The 17,550-nt window shown below is 34.0% G+C and overlaps 1 pseudogene; it reads left to right on the top strand.

Annotated features, from left to right (window-relative positions):
- The first annotated feature begins 10,085 nt into the window (after nucleotides 1-10,085).
- LOC100525022 (GTP-binding protein Di-Ras3-like) lies at nucleotides 10,086-13,051 on the top strand (annotated as a pseudogene).
- The last annotated feature ends 4,499 nt before the right edge of the window (nucleotides 13,052-17,550 follow it).

The following is a 17,550-nucleotide window of genomic DNA, read 5'->3' as shown; positions in this document are numbered from 1 at the left end:
TTCCCGATCCTAGATGCACTTTACAATTGCTGGAAGAAACTTTTAAGAAATTACTTATGCCAGAACCCCACCCTCACAGATTTAGTTTTATATGTCTAGTGTTAGACAAACATATGCTCTATTTTGATATCACTTATATGTGGAATATAAAATATGGTGCAAGTGCAAATGAACATATGTACAGAAAAGAAACGAACTCTTGGACATGGAGAAGAGACTTGTGGTTGCCAAGGAGAAGAGGGAGGGAGTGGGATGGACTAGAAGTTTGGGGTTAGTAGATACAAACTATTGCATTTGAAGTGCATAAGCAATGAGGTCTTGCCGCATAGCACAGGGAACTTTATCCAATCATTTGTGATGGAACATGATGGAAGATAATATGAGAAAAAGAATGTGTGTGTGTGTGTGTGTGTGTGTGTGTGTGTGTGTGTGTGTGTATGACTAGGTCATATAGCTGTACAGCAGAAATTGACACATTATAAATGAACAATATTCAAATAAAAATAAAATTTAAAAAATTCTACAGGTCATTATGACATGCAGCCAGTATTATTAATCACTGATACAAGGTTTAAAAAGTTTCAACCTGTCTGCATAATTTGAACTGGATCTGTCTTAATTTGTTTGATTATCTCTTCTTCCATTATATAACAACTGGCAAAATCTAAAGCCTGATTAATGCTCATGAGTCTTTTAAAGAACACAGTTGTGCAGCTCCAACCCTAGACATTTGGCTTCACCTAGTCTGGGGTGGAATCTAGCCATCTGTCTGGCTATGTAGCTACATAAGCCAACATTGTTGAGAACCATTGGTCTAAGAGGAATACATTGAAGAGCCTGAAAAATACTAAAATTTATTTGAATTTTGAAACAAAGTTTGAGTAAAGCACTATTAAGTCTGATTTTCAGCACTTTTTAGTTTTAACATTTTCCTCATCTGGTATTTAATTACATTAGCACTCTCTTTTATGAGGTTTTAACATAGAAACAGCTACCTCACAGTGTTTTCTTGAATGCTAAGTTGGATTGGTCAGGCTTGGAAAGAATTAAGAATAGTCCTAGAATATAGTAAGTTTCCAATTAAAACTCATTACTATGATTACTTTGGGGGTAATCATTTCTACTTTGGAGAGTTATAATGATTTAATTAGTGAATAAAGTACCTAAGAGTGCCTGGTGTATATTAAATGTTAAACAAATAATAGTTTTCTTAAGGGGATATTATTACTTTAATTTGTGGAAATATTGGTAACATAATTCATGCTCTTTTATCTTCAGTATTTTTATTCTGAGGGCACATTTCCATTTAGCTCTGAGAAACATATCTACTACACAGCTAGGATAATCGAGTGATGCCATTGTCATTTAACAAAAGTATTACCAATTAAATCTTATTGATTAGTGCTATGTAAAACACTTCCTTCCTGAATTAATGAATAAAATATTTTCTAGATTAAGCATAGTAATGTTGCCAAAACTCAGCCTGTGTACTCTGTTGCCTAATAGAAACACAGATACAGAATTTATGGTGAAGCAGGGAAAAATAGCTTTTAGTGCTTTGCCAGACAAAGGAGGCCAGAGCAGACTAATGTCCTAAAGACTGTGATTTCCTTTGGGGAAGATTGCAGGGAGTTTTATAGACTAAAGGGAGAAAAATAGGGTTTCATATAAGAACAAGGATTGGGACAAATATGCATTCTTCTTTTTTTGGGGGAACCTTGGTCATCAAAGCTGGTGTCAGGAGATCTTGGCCTGATCCTGGGGGTGGTCTTCTGGGTTATGGCATCTTAACTTTTCCTAGAATAACAATACTTGCAAAAGGGACATATTGATCAGAGATAGAACAAACTAGGAAAGTTCTTGAAAAATATCTTGTGCTTATAATTTTAAACCCACAGGTAATTGTGCTCAAGGCTCCTAATCTTTAGCTTACAGGTGATTTTGTTTAGGGTGAGATCAAATTAAGCAGCACAAGGAAAGGCTCTAAACTCTTCAATTTTAATGTATTCATTTTTGAAAGATATTTTAAGGTTTTATTGAAGGGTATTTTTTCTACAAGGTTGTGAAAGTATTCATTTCTAAAAGAAGCATAAAGGAATATAACTTTTATCCTAAGTGTATAAGATGCCTACATCATCGTGCATATCCTTTGAAAGAGAACCAAGATTCTGCCCCAAGGCTGCACTATTTTTGCTTGACTGTCCCTCCCTTGTCTTTGAATCCTCTCCCCTCCCTTAATCAGCAACTGTCTGAAGCTTCCCCTTAGAACTCGGAGAAGGCCACGGAGGCTGAATGAGATCCACTTTCTAAAGACAAGAAATGGGGGACACTGAAAGACTTTTTACTTGGTTTCAATAATAGAACTGAAAAATTGATTCTAAATGAAATGTTCACCTTCCCTGGTCACATTAAATATTTTAAAAAACTAAAGAATGATACATTTTAAAATTAAGACTAAAATGGTAAGTTGATATTTTTCCATAAGGGTGATTATTTTTTTCAGGTTATCAGAAAAATCTTCCAAAACTTGGAAAAAAATGACAAAATGGCAGGCAACATAGCTTTTCAGTGTCATATAGAGGCAAAAAAAGACAGGTTTTCTAGCAAATATAGTTATTTCAACTCATTGTCTAGTATTGATAAATTATCAGACTTACAGAGTTCCTGTCGTGGCTCAGTGGTTAACAAATCCAACTAGGAACCATGAGGTAGCGGGTCTAATCCCTGGCCTTGCTCAGTGGGTTGAGGATCTGGCATTGCCATGAGCTGTGGTGTAGGTCACAGATACAGCTCAGATCCTGCATTGCTCTAGCTGTAGTGTAGGCCAGCAGCTACAGTTCCCATTAGACTCCTAGCCTGGGAACCTCCATATGCTGCTGGTGCAGCCCTAGAAAAAAGCAAAAAGACAAAAAAAATGATCAGACTTAGTAAAGTAATTTGTTAACATAGATTTTTTTTTTGTTCTATAAAGAAACAAATGATTTCTATCTGTTTGAAAAGATTACATTTTATGACCTATTGGACATTGAGTAATTTTTATGTAACTCAGAAATTTTACCCTAATATTATTTGCAAATTTTTAGCTTTTGAAGTAAAGATTAAAATGTTTTTAACCTCATGCTTGTTCTCTAACCAATGGGGTAAATAAAATATTTCATATATATTCATTGCATATTTGTAGGAAAGTCATTTTTTTGACCTTCTTGAAAATTAGCCTTTAACAATTCTTCTTATCACTGTTTAGCTCTTGAAGGAATATGTGAGGTCCCCTCAGTTTCAACTGAAGCCATATCTCCTTTTTCTCCCATTAGTGGCGTCTGGAAACACAAGGCCATTCTCCTTTTTGTTAAAGGCTTATTCAGAGGCTCCACAGCCTTCTCTTCAATGAACTGAATAAATATGGGGTCTTTCCTCTTTCCCCCTTGGTTTTATTTTTGACTTTTTATATTTATGCTACCCTCTAGAGCTATGACCTAAAACTGGAAATATAGTTTGCTAAGGAGCCAAACCGTTAGGCATAATGGGAGACTGCAATAATTTAATTACTATCTGTTTCCTTGCTTTTTTTTTTTTTTTTTTTTGCTTTTTAAGGCCTCACTTGCAGCATAGGGATGGTCCCAGACAGACTAGGGGTCGAATTGGAGATGCAACTATCTGTTGGTCACAACCACAGCCACAGCAATGTGAGATCCAAGCCACATCTCTACAGCTCACAGCAACAATGGATCCTTAACCCACTGAATGAGGCCAGGGATCAAACCTGCATGAGTTGGTTTGTTACCACTGAGCTACAATAGGAACTCCCTTTTCCTTTGTTTTTAAAATCAAATAATAGGTCGTTACCATATATTGGTTGGCTTGTCTCCTCCCTTTTGTGTTTTTTACTTTCCTTCTGAAAGTGTGCATAGTCTGCATTTTTGCATCTTGCAATTCAACCATTTTTGCATAATTATTAACAACAAAGAAAGAAAAAATATTTAAAAGGATTTATTTTTAAAACTTCCAAAGCACATTTTGCACTATCTGAAATTGTAATGTTTCATTCTCCTTGCAAGTGTATATTTTATTTTATTTTATTTTTATTTATTTATTTATTTATTTATTTATTTGTCTTTTGGCCATTTCTTGGGCTGCTCTCATGGCATATGGAGGTTTACAGGCTAGGGTTCTAATCGAAGATAGAGCCACAGCAATGCGGGATCAGAACCATGTCCTACACCACAGCTCACAGCAACACCGGATCCTTAACCCACTGAGCAAGGCCAGGGATTGCACCTGCAACCTCATGGTTCCCAGTCGGATTTGTTAACCACTGAACCACAGTGGGAACTCCCGCAAGTGTATATTTTAGAAAATTATTTTATTGAAATATAGTTGGTGTATAAAGTTACATGTTATAGGTGTACAATACAGTGATTCACAATATTTAAATATTATACTTGATTTATAGTTATTATGAAATATTGGCTATATCCCCTGTGTTGTACAATATATAGCTTATTTTATACATTATAGTTTTTACCTCTTAGTCCCCTATCCCTATGTAAAGAAGATTAACTCCTTGCCTTTTTGTTCTATTTTTTGCTATTTGTTTTATTACCCTTGCAAGTATATATTATTTTTAATCAAGAAAATTAACTCATCTTTTTATGACATTTTTGTATTTTCATCCAAATTTTAAACATCATTTAAGTGGATTTGGGATTCTTCACCTCCTTTTCTGATTACAAAAGAATATGGGCAATTTATCTTTAAAAAATATTTAAGGATTCTTAATCCCATACCTCTATCTTGTCCCTCCCTCTTTTCCTCTACTCACTGGTTCCCTCTAGTTTGTTCTATCTGTGAGTCTGTTTCTGTTTTGTTTTATATAAACTATTACATATAAAATAAATAGGCAACAATGATATATTGTACTGGACAAGTAAATATAGGAATTATTTTGTAATAACTTTAAATAAGGTATAATCTATAAAAATATTGAATCACTGTACTATGCACCTAAAATTAACATAATATTGTAAATCAACTATACTTCAAAAAAAAATTAAGGATCCCTAGATTTTTTTATTAAAACAATCTAATGGTCTGATATAAATCAATATTAATTGCTGCCTGATTAACCTTAATTTCCATTGTCCCATGACTGCTGGAAAATGTATTTGATTATATTAATAAACATACCTTTTTTAAGCATTATTTCTAGTTCTTATTTTGCACAGAGAGCTATTTGTTTAGATAAATAAATTTTGTGATTAAACTTCACATGTCCTTTGTGTTATAATTTCACCTTTTTTGCTCTATATTTCTATTTTTTTTAACAAATACTATATTTGAATTGAAAAGGAGGAGAAGAGATCATAATTCCATTAAGCTTTTAAAAAAGCAGATCATTTAATGTTTAACATAACCATTTAAAGTCAGCACTAGTATCCCTATCTTGGAGATGAGAGAACTGAGACTTAGAGAAGGTTAAATAATATAGTAAATAGAGGAATAATTTTGCTGAATCAAAACAGAATTTTTGCCCTTAAAATTATTATAACTAGGTCATGAGTATTAAAAAATAAAACTCAGTTCCCTGATGACATAGTACATTAAGAATCTGGCATTGTAACTGCTGTGACTGGGGCCACTGCTGTGGTGCAGGTTTGATCTCTGGCCAGGGAATTTCTGCTGCTAAAACAAACCCAAAATAGAATAAAAATTAAAAATAAAAAATTTAACTGAGTAAATTTGATGATCTAATTGACTTTATTTAACAATTCATGAATTGAGTAATATCAATAGCAAATAGAAAGGAGTTCCAAAGAGTTACAGAAAAAGAAAGGTTTTTAAAGATGGAACAAGGAAGTGATAAAGAATTATTTCAGGCAGGCAAGGCAACTTTCCTTTGGAAGAAGGCAGGTGTTCATCTGACAGATTACTTCGCAGGGGTTGGCCAAGAAATTCCATACTGGTTAAGATTATATTTCTAGGAGAGGATGAAACTCTAATTAGGTTAGTTATTAAATCTAGATTCCCTGGTGTTGGCCTTAGCATAGTGACTCCATTTTTGGCCTTTTTTTTTTTTAAACATGGGTTAAGAGGTGGGGAGGACAATATTTTGGAAAATTAACTTCGGCAATGTGACCACAAAATTGAAGGAAGAAACTACTGGAGACAATGAGTCATTTAAGATATTGATAACAATGAGGTAATGAAAATAGAGAAGAGGATATAGACTTAAGACACATTAATGACTTCAACATGACTAGATGAATAGGGAATGAGGGCTTAAATATTGCCTTATGAGAGTTAACTTGTGTTGCTAACTGAATCATGTGCAAAATAAACTTACACTATTCAAAGGTGATCTGGACCTACAGCATTAACATTGCCTAGAAGCTTGTTAAAAACACAAATTTCAAGGCTCCATCTGTGAACCATACTAGTGATTTGAAATAGGTCCACAGATTCTTCAACACCCTCTGCTTCTCCTACTCTTAAATATGGACCAATTTTGTGACTTGCTTCTAATAAACAGATAAAATGCAGTAGTGATTGTATGTGACTTTAGAGACTAGGTCAGAAAAGGCTTCACAACTTCTTGCTTTCCTTTGGATCACTTGTCTGGAAGAATGGCAGCTGACATGTCATGAAGACATTTAAACAACCAATGGAAAGGCCCCATTTGATAAAATGATGAGTCTTTCTGCAAAAAACAACAAAAAAAAATGATATGACTAAACCATCTTGCCAGCATATTCTCTAGTTCAGTAACTCTTTGGATGACTGCAACCTCTGTCAACAGCTTGATTGTAACCTCATGAGGTACATAACTCCTAATTGACCTACCCTTGAATTCTCAATCTACAAAAGTTATTTAAGATAATAAATGTTTGTTGTCTTAAGCTGCTAAGATTTGAGGTAATTTAAATGCAATGATAGATAATTCATATCCACACTGAATTTGAATTTCTATTGATGGTGCCTTCCACATGGTTTAGTGAGTTCTCCAGGTGATTCTGATTCATAAAGTTTGAAAATCACTTATTGAAGGAAGACAGAATAGTAACCTATTTGAATATATTAACATTATCTGAGGAAAGACTCTGCGAAGCATGAGGAGTTAGTCACAGGGATAAAGCATGGCAATTATCATTCAAATACTTCCAGAGAAAAGAGAGCCTTTATTATCAGAAACTGAGTATTTCTCCTTCCAATGGTACAATTATTTGTAAAATGATGCAGAAAACTATTTAACAAATGATGTTGGGGCATGGGAGGATCCATACACAAAAATAAGAAATAATCTCTCACATTATAAATATAAACACATTCTATACGGACTAAGCCCCAAAGGTGAAGACAGTGTCATTTTTCTCTATCTATCTATCTATTTATCTATCTACTATCTCTATGTCATTAAAATAGGGAAAGATTTAATAACAAATCACCAAAATATAAAATATAACCAAAAGGAATCATGAATGCAACATGAAAATTAAGAAATTTTGAAAATGAAATCACCATAAACAAAAGGAAAGCCAAACCATGTAGTAGGATAAGCTATCTGCAAACTATTTAACCATGAAAGCAATTAATTTGGGAAGTATGGTGACTTACAAATTCATGAGAAAAGACAAAACACGAAGGTAGGGAAAACAATGGACAAACCTGGGAAAGAAGCAATTAAATTACAGAAATCCAAATAATCAGTGAACACATATTAATTTTTGAAATGAAGAATTTAAAAAATATGTATCATTTCACACACACCCTACAGACAAATTTAAAGTCTGGTAATACTAATGTTGAAGTTGTAGAGAAATAATAAATATTATCTATTGCTAATGGGATTATAAATTAGAGAACTTGAAAATGCCTTATACAAATGATGATACCCATAAATTTTATCAAGCAATAACACTTGAGGGCTATAAACTCTTGTAAATACTCAAAGAAGACATGTATAAATGTGTACATACTATGTTGTTTGTATGAATGTAAAAGTAGAAACAGCCTAACTCTCCATCAATAGGATTATGGGTAAACAATAGTTTATTCTTATAGTAGAATATCATACAACCATTAAAATGAATAGATTATATCTATGGATATCAATGCAATTACATAACATAATTTTGAGGAGAAAATAGAGATTTAGTGATTGACTACTAATTCCAGATACTTTTCTAAAGACATTGTGTGTGTTAACTCATTTAATCCTTAAAACCTTATGAGGCAGATGGTATTATTAAGCCTATTTACATATGGAAGAATGGTCACATAAACTTAAGTAAATTATTCAAATTTATACAAATAGCAAGTATTGAATAAGAGATCTATCTTCCTTGTATATATATAATGTGTAAAATGATACAGATAGTACAAATAATTTATATAATTTTTAAAATACCAAAAAGCACCATCAGCAATTTTTAGCATATATAACTATATGAGAAATATATTTGAGAATGGCACATGCCAACATCAAGATCATGGTTTTATTTTAAGGAAAGGATGTGGGAAGTGTGCATGTGTGTGAGAGGTTTGTGATTTTTTTGAAGAGAAAATTAAGCAGAAATGGAAAAATTTATTTAAATGTTGTGATTATATGGATGTTTGTTATATTATTTTTTTTATTTTCTGTATGCTTTGAATCTGAAGGAGAAGAGTGAAGCATGTGTTACAGCTTTTTGGAGGGCTTCCTAAGAGGCAAGTGACTTGTTACTTACAAGGGAGCTTCTGTAACATTATCAGCAGATTTGCAAGCAGAAACATTACTGACTAGAAGGAAGTGGGGTAATATATTTAAAGTGCTGAAAGAAAATGCCAACCAAGGATACCATGCCTCTCAAAAATACCCTTCAAAAATAAAGGCAAAATAAAGAATTTCCCAGATAAACAAAAGTTGAGGGAGTTCACCACTAGACCTTCTTCACAAGAAATAATAAGTTTAGTCCTGCAAATGGAAAAAAAAGGAATCTAGACAGCAACACAAAAGTATATGAAAACATAAATCTTGCCAGTAAATATAAATATATATTAAAATACAGAATATTATAGTATTGTAGTAGTGGTGCATAGAGCAATTTTGATTCTGATATTAACTTTAAAAAAACAAAAGTATAAAATAACTCTAAAGCTATGAATGTATATACAATATATTAAGATGTAATTGTGACATGAATTACATGAATTGGTGGTGAGAAGATGTAAAATAATAAAGTTTTGCTATATGATTGAAGTTATTTTCAGCTTAAAATATATTGTTAAAAGATGCTTTCTATAAGCTTCTCAATGAGCAAAAATAAGACAATGAAGACACACAAAAGAAAATGAGAGGGAGTGATGTCATCTATGTCATCAAGATGAAGACATAGGTTGTTTCTGATTTTGCCTTTCCCTACCCCCTGCACAAAAAAAGAAGAAAAAAAAAAAAAAACCTGACAACTATTCAAGATCACCGCACCACTGAGTGAATTCTAGAACATCAGAGTGAAGATGAAGCAATGCCCTGAACCTCAGATGCCAAAGCAAACTGCATTAGAAGGGCAGGAGAAGTGGCTACATGTTGACTGCATTGACCCTCCTTTCAGACAGCGCAGCACTGCAAGGAGAGGTTTCTCCTTAGTGTCCAGTTTCTCTGAGAAAAGAGAATCTAGAGGGGTCAACCAGCCCTCTCCAGCATTGTGGGTTGATATGCAAGAGCCCATATTCTGATATTGTATTATAAGGATTACAGGGCTCAACTACTGTGATAAAAAACAAGGAAACAATTTGCAACAACAAGCACATGGTATTTTGGCAGACAAGGTTCATATCTGCAGTCCCATGTAGAAATCCCAAACATCAGTTTACTCATCTGCAGAAACAAGTTGAGGATGCACTCTGATCAGGGAACTTGTCAGAGTGCAGATTTGCATGATGCAGATCCTCAGAAAAGCAATTTTGCCAGCCCTAGAGCCTAGTATGCCCACATTTAGGTAAGGAGCTAAATTACAGCCCTACCCACTGTGGAAAGTGTCATCAGGCCCCATCTGAACAAAAGGGCTTATGACAACTTTTGGAAGCAGTGCAGACTAGGTGAGCAAGCAGAGATGATCGCCCCCAGAGCAAAGATAGGTCCAGGTGTGTAGTTGTTCCCATGCTATGCATTGGCAGGGGAATGGATCTGCTACTAAGACTGAGTATAGCTCTCAGACTCTCCCAACTGGAGAAGTTGGTAAATCCAGAATAGCCTAGAGAAGACCCTCCTCCACCAAGCCAGGCTAGGGAAATAAGATTTATTCCCCTTCACTCTGGAGATTGTCTTCTAGCCCAATATAATCAGAAGACCTTAAGACAACTCTTGGAAGTTCTGTGGCCCAGGGGCACTTGAGCCAATAATTTGCAGAGCAAAGCCAGTGGTCCTATTCAGTCAAAAAACAGGAAGTGTGGTTCAGCTTGAGTTAATACCATAAATGAAGTGCTTTGTTGGCTTTAGAGTTATTTCTCCTTCTGTGTCTTGGATAGGAATTTAATTCATAGCTTCACTTATCACTGAAAACAGTCTTCAGCTTCTCCAACCATGAAACCAAACCAGAGGACAGGAGAAGCTGCATAGCTCATTCAACAGCCCTATGTACCATTGCACTTAAATAGAAACTACATCGCATAGCTTCCATCTTCTGCAGAGCAAAACTTGTCCCACTTGGCCAGAGAATTCAGCACACAATCTGGCATGATTTGGGGCCCCAAACAGTGAGCTGTATAGGCTTTGGGTCTAATACTGCTGCCTTTTCAGGACAGGGAAGCTAATTCATAGCCCCATCTACTCTATATAGTACCCAGTCACCACTATATAATAACCCTGAATAGACAATCCAGGCAACTGCAGAGCCCACTCTACAGTCTAATTTGGAAACCTGCATTTCTATCCAACTCTTCTCAGCCAGTGGCACACTTCCCATCCCCATGCTCAGAGCTTGAACATTTGGCTTGTCCCCAAATAGATCATAATAGCAGGCCCTACTTGCCCACTTGTATCTGCCAAAGTAACCCTATTAGGTCTGAAAGAGGAGCTCAATTACTCAAATGCACAGATAAAAATGTTAGAAATCAAAGATCACAAATATTAGGTAAATTTGACACCACCGAAAGAACATAATAAAGTTCCAATAACAAACCCTAAAGAAAAGTAGATCTATGAACTGTCAGAAAAAGAATTCAGAATAATCCTTTTAAGGAATTTTAGTGAAAACATAGACAGAAAATTAAACAAAATTAGGAAAACAATGGCATGAACAAGATAAGAATTTCAACAAGGAAATGCCAAATATATATATAAAAAAATCATACCATGCATCTTCTCTGATTCCAATGGCATGAAACTAGAAATCAATAACAAGAGGAAAGCTAGAAAATTCAGAAGAACATGATAAACAACACTCTCCTGAACAATCAATGAATCAAGAAGAAATTAAAGGGAAAATGAAAATTTTTTGAGACAAATGAAAATGGAAACACAGCATACCAGAACTTATGGGATGCAGCAAAAGCAGTCTTAACCATTTACAGCAATAAACACCTACCTTAAGAAGCAACAAAAATCCCAATAAACAATCTAACTTTACACCTTAAGAAACTAGAAATATAAGAACAAACTGAGCCCAAAGTTTGCAAAGGAATGATAATAAAACCAGAGAAGAAATTAATGAAATAGAAAACAGAAAAACAATAAAATGATTAACCAAACTATGAGTTGGTTTTTTGAAAATATTAACAACACTGACAAACCCTCAGTTAAATTAACCAAGGAAAAAGAGCAGAAATAAATTAAAATAAAAATGAAAAAGGAGATATTACAACTGATTTTACAGAAATACAAAGGATCATAAGAGCCAAAAAACTACACCACCCTGAATACATGAAAAAAATCTTAGAAATATACAATTTACCTGGAGTGAATAAGTAGAAAATAGAAAATCTGAATATTCCAATTACTGGTAAGGAAATTGAATCAGTAATCAAAAATCTCCCAGGCAAGATAAATCCAGGGTTGAATGGCTTCACTGGTGAATTTTACCAAACACTCAAGAAGAATGAATACCAGTTCTTCTCAAAATCCAAAAAATGAAAGAGGAAGGAGCACTCCCAAGCTCATTTTACAAGGCCAAGTTTATCCTTATACCAAACCAGAAAAAGACACTATTAGAAAAGAAAACCATGGGACAATATCTCTAATAAATATAGATGTAGAAATTCTCAATAAAACACTAGCAAGCCTAATGAAGCAACATTTTAAAAGGATGCAGTGTAGTTCAACATACAAATCAATTTATAAATCTCATTAATAAAATGAAAGAAACAAATCATATGATCATCTCAATAGATGCAGAAAAACATTTCACAAAACTCAACATCCATTCATAATAAAAACTCACAACAAAGTAGCCCATGGAAGGAATACATTTCAACATATATGACAAGACCACACCTAACATAATATACAACAGTGAAACATTGAAAATTTTTTCTTTAAGACCAGGAGCAAGAAAAGAGTGCTGATGTAGTGGCTGCTGCGAGAGGTCGGTACACAGCAACTTTCATGAGGCATTATCTGCTGACTATCCAAGATACCTACTGCCAGGTGTAGGCCTACAGCCACAAGGTGGGCATGCTGCACATTACCAACACTACTGGCAGCAGTTGCTACTGGACCCTGCAGCACCTCACTGTTGCCAGAGGTCACACTTTCATCCATGTCTACTCTGTCACTAAGAAGCAAATACTGGAGGAGCTGAATCCTTCTATGAGCTGATCTTTGAGATCAAAGGCAACAATCTGAAAAAGTACCCAATCATCCTGTGAGCAACAAGTGTAATGAGAGCTGACAGGAAGTGAATGAGAATGTGCATTAGAGTGGAATTGCACCTTCCTGGAGACTTCTGCATAGATAAATATCAATGTGCAGCAGTGATTGCTGAACCACTAGAAAAATCCCACTGCAGGTGCTCAGCCTTAGAAGAAATCCCAGATCTTCAAGACTGCCAAGAAGCTGTTGGGAAAGTGCATCATCATGTGAACCTTGGGTCTCAGGAGCCCAACCTTCTTCAGTGTGCCAAAAACATGACCCTATCTCATTGTGATGTGTCACATGTACATGACTGATTTTGTGTTGTGTTTTGGATTGTAACAATTATATGTCAATAAATGTTCCTTGTGAGTTAATAATGTTTCCTTTTCCCAGGCAAGATAATTCAAATTATTAAAATATTGACATTAGAGGAGGAGAGGAAAAAGGAACATGATGAATGTAAAGGACAAGACTTGGGCAGACTTTAGGGATTAATGTTTGAGGAATAATGAAATAACAAAATGAAAGATGCCATTGCTCTCCTTGTAATCCTATTGTTGTGCATTATTTTTAAACATTTCAAGTCCTGTAAATGTCTAATATATTCCCGTTGTATATTTAATTGTTAAGAAACATGTTTTGCAACAAAAGCTTTGAGAGATGACTGTGAGATAGATTTACTAAACATGATAAATGAATATTCTATAGCTGATCAGTGAGGATGGTAGCAGAGAAAACTGAAAGTGGAACTTAATATATTCTAGTTGTTTCCTAAGTGATTTAAAAATTTTGACCTAAATTGAGAACTACGTCTAGTCACTTATGATAGAGCATGATAATTTAGAAAAAAGAATCTATACACGTATGGTTAACTGGGTCACCATGCAATACAGTCAAAAATTGACAGAACACTACAAAAAAGATATAAATGAAAAAAAAACAAAAATCATTAAAAAAATAACATTTCTGAAACCACAAAACAATCAAGTCCCACTTTACAAAAATAAAATAAAATAAAATAAAATAAAATAAAATAAAATATCATTGATTTATAATATTCCTTCAATTTCTGTTCTACAGCAAATTGACCTAGTCATACATACATATGTACATTCTTTTTTCACATTATCCTCCATCATGCTCCATCATAAGTGACTAGATATAGTTCCCAGTGCTATACAGCAGAAGTAAATCAACCATATTTTAATAAAACATTACTTAGGAGTTACCATTGTAGCACAATGGTGATGAACCCAACTAGTATCCATGAGGGCACAGGTTTGATCCCTGGCCTTGCTCAGTTGGTTAAAGATCTGGCATTGCCATGAGCTGTGGTATAGTTTGCATATGTGGCTCAAATCCCACGTTGCTATGGCTGTGGCATAGTTACAGCTCTGATTTGACCTCTAGTCTGAGAACTTCCATATGCTCTGGGTGAGGCCCTAAAAAAAAAAGATGTTAACTCTATAGTCAGAGAGTTTTTTAGAAAATTATAGAACAGACAAAATTAATTAATGTTATAGAGTGAAATGAATAACTTGTATAAGTTATGTACATCAATTGTTTATACAGTGAGACAAAGTTCACTTTAGAAACAATGATGAGAAGACAAAATGACCTGGAAGAATGCATAAGTGATCTGGAAGATAGAATAATGGAAATCACACCATCAGAAGAGAAGAGAGAAGAGAGAAAGAAAAATGAAAAAAGACAACATATGTGATCTTTAAGATAAAATCAAGCATGCCAACAATCTCATTATAGGGGTTTCAGAAGGAGAAGAAAGAGATAGAATATATATTTTAAGAAATTATGGCTGAAAATTTCCCAAACCTAAAGAGGAAAACAGATATCCAGGTACAAGAATCACAAAGGGTCCCAAACAATATGCACCCAAACAGACCCAAACCAACAGTTATCATAATTAAAATAGTAAAAGTTAAATATAAGCAGATAATTCTAAAGGCTGCCAGAGAGAAAGAAAGAATCATATAAAGGGGAATCCCCATAAGGCTATCAGCTGATTTCTTTGCAGAAACTTTGCAGGCCAGAGGGAGTGGCATGATATATTCAAAGAGCTGAAAGGAAAAATATTTTTAACTTAGTATAGTCTACCCAATAAGATTATAATAGGGTAGAAGAGATAATGAACTTCTCAGACAAGCAAAAACAAATAATTCAACAATACTAAACATATCCTAAAAGAAATGTTGAAGGTTCTTCTCAAAATTGAAAAGAAGTAAGAATATACAGGAAAGTGAAAATCCCAATAGAAAAGGTAAATATACAGTAAAGATTGATGATTGCTTAAATAAGCCATATGTAGTTTAAAAGATAAAAATTTGTAAAATCAATTATAACTACAATAAACAGTAAAGGGATAAGCATGAAGATATAAAATATAAAAAACACAAAAATGGGAGAAGGCAGGAAAAAAATGTAGAAATTTTTAGAATGTGTTCGAACTAATATGACTATCAGTTTAAATCAAATAGAAATAATTATGACTCAACATATATGAATCCCATGGCAATCACAAATCCACTGATAAAAACCAGAAAGAAAGGAATCCAAGCATACTAAAAGATGAAATCATCAATACAAAATGAGAGAAATAAAAAGAAATGAACAGAGAAGAAATAGAAAAACAACTGGAAAATAAGTAATAAATGGCAATATGGCCATACATATCAAAAATTAATTTAAATGTAGGTGGACTCAATCAAAAGACATAGGTGTGTTGCAATTTATGTTAGAGTGTTCTATGTTTTCCTCTAGGAGTTTTATAGCATCAGATCTGGCATTTAAGTCTTTAATTCATTTTGAGTTTATTTTTTATATAGTATTGGAGAATGTTCTAATTTTATTCTTTTACGTGTAGCTGTCCAGTTTCTCTAGTACCACTTATTGAAGAGATTATCTTTTCTCCATTGTATATTCTTGCTTTCTTTGTCATAGATTAATTGACCATAAGTTCATGGTTTATTTTTTTTGCTATCCTGATTCATTTATCTATATGTCTGTTTTTGTGCCAACACTATACTGTTTTGATTCCTGTAGTTTTGTAGTATAGTCTGAAGTCAGGGAACAGGATTCCTCCAGCTCTGTTCTTTCTCAAGATTGTTTTATCTATAAGAAAATTTATAAAAATTATTCTAGTTCTATGAAGAAGTCACTATTATTTTGAAAGGAATTGCATTGAATCTGTAGCTAGCCTTGGGCAGTATAGTCATCTTAACAATATTAATTCTTCTAATCCAAGGATATGGTATGTTTTTCCATCTGTTTGTGTCACCTTCAATTTCTTTCATTAGTGCCTTGGAGTTTTCAGAGTACAGGTATTTTGCCTCCTTAGGTAAGTTTATTGCTAGGTATTTTATTCTTTTTTGAGGTGATGGTAAATGGAATTGTTTCCTTAATTTCTCTCTCTCGTACTTGGTTGCTAGTGTATAGAAATTCAACAGATTCATGCATATGAATTCTGAAGCTTGAAACCTTACTGAATTCATTCATGAATTCTACTAGTTTCTCAGTAGTGTCTTTTGGATTTTCTATGCAAAGTATCGTGTCATCTGTAAACAGTGACACTTTTCCCTCTTCGTTTCCAGTTTGGATTCCTTTTATTTCTTTTTCTTTGATTGCTGTGGCTAAGTCTTCTGGGTATGTATCCAAAAACAAGCAAGCAAACAAAAACACTAATTCAAAAAGATACATGCACCCCAGTGTTCATAACAGCATTATTTACAATTGCCAATATATGGAAGCAAGCTGAGTCCATTAGCAGACAAATGGATAAAGATGATGTTGTATATACTACTTGGCCATTAAAAAAGAACAAAATTCTTGTCATTTTCAGCAATATGGATGGACTTGGAGGACCTTATGCTAAGTGAAATAAATCAGACAAATACTATATGATATCACTTATAGATGGAATCTAAAAATACAAAAAAATAGTGAATATAAGAAAAAAATCAGACTCAGATATAGAGGAAAAAATAGTGGTTACCAATGGGGGAGCAAATAGGGTAAGGGGAGTGGGCATTACAAACTATTGGGTGTAAGATAGGCTACAAGTTTATATTGTACAACATGGGACATATAGTCAAATTTTGTAATAACTATAATGGAGTGTAAGCTTTTTATTTTTTTCTTTTTTTAGGGCCACACCCATGGAAGTTCCCAAATTAGGTGTTGAATTGGAGCTACAGCTGCTAGCCTACACCACAGCCACAGCAACGTGGGTTCCAAGCTGTGTCTGTGACCTATACCACAGCTCATGGCAATGCCAGATCCTCAATCCACTGAGTGAAGTCAGGGATCAAACCCACATCTTCATGGATAGTAGTTGTATTTATTTCTGTTGTGCCACAGTGGGAACTCCATGGAGTGTAACCTTTAAACATCTTATAAAATTAAAAAAAAATGAAGACAACAAAGCCAAAAAAAAAACCCACTTACATAAACACATTCTGTATATAGCACCATTCCCAGTCAAGAGAAATATAAAACAAATGTAAAGATGCAGATTACAACATAACTGCATAATTAACTATAGTTTCACTCCACTACTGGAATAGTTTTGTAGCTACCTCCTATTGCTATTGCAGTGTGCTCAAGTGTTGAAAATATTTGCTTAGATTGTGTGATGCTAATCATCATCTGTGAGCAGTTCATCTCCAGTAAATTGCATATTACAGTAAAAAGTGATCTCTTATGGTTCTCAT

The sequence above is a fragment of the Sus scrofa genome, chromosome X (genome assembly GCF_054392235.1).
Source record: "Sus scrofa isolate SSC_HxYL_T2T_F1_AM1 chromosome X, Sscrofa_HxYL_maternal_Yorkshire_Landrace_v2.0, whole genome shotgun sequence".
In the NCBI taxonomy this organism is placed as follows: Eukaryota; Metazoa; Chordata; class Mammalia; order Artiodactyla; family Suidae; genus Sus; species Sus scrofa.
The sequence above is the reverse complement of the archived record's forward strand: the minus strand, read 5'-3'. Positions and strand labels throughout refer to the sequence as shown.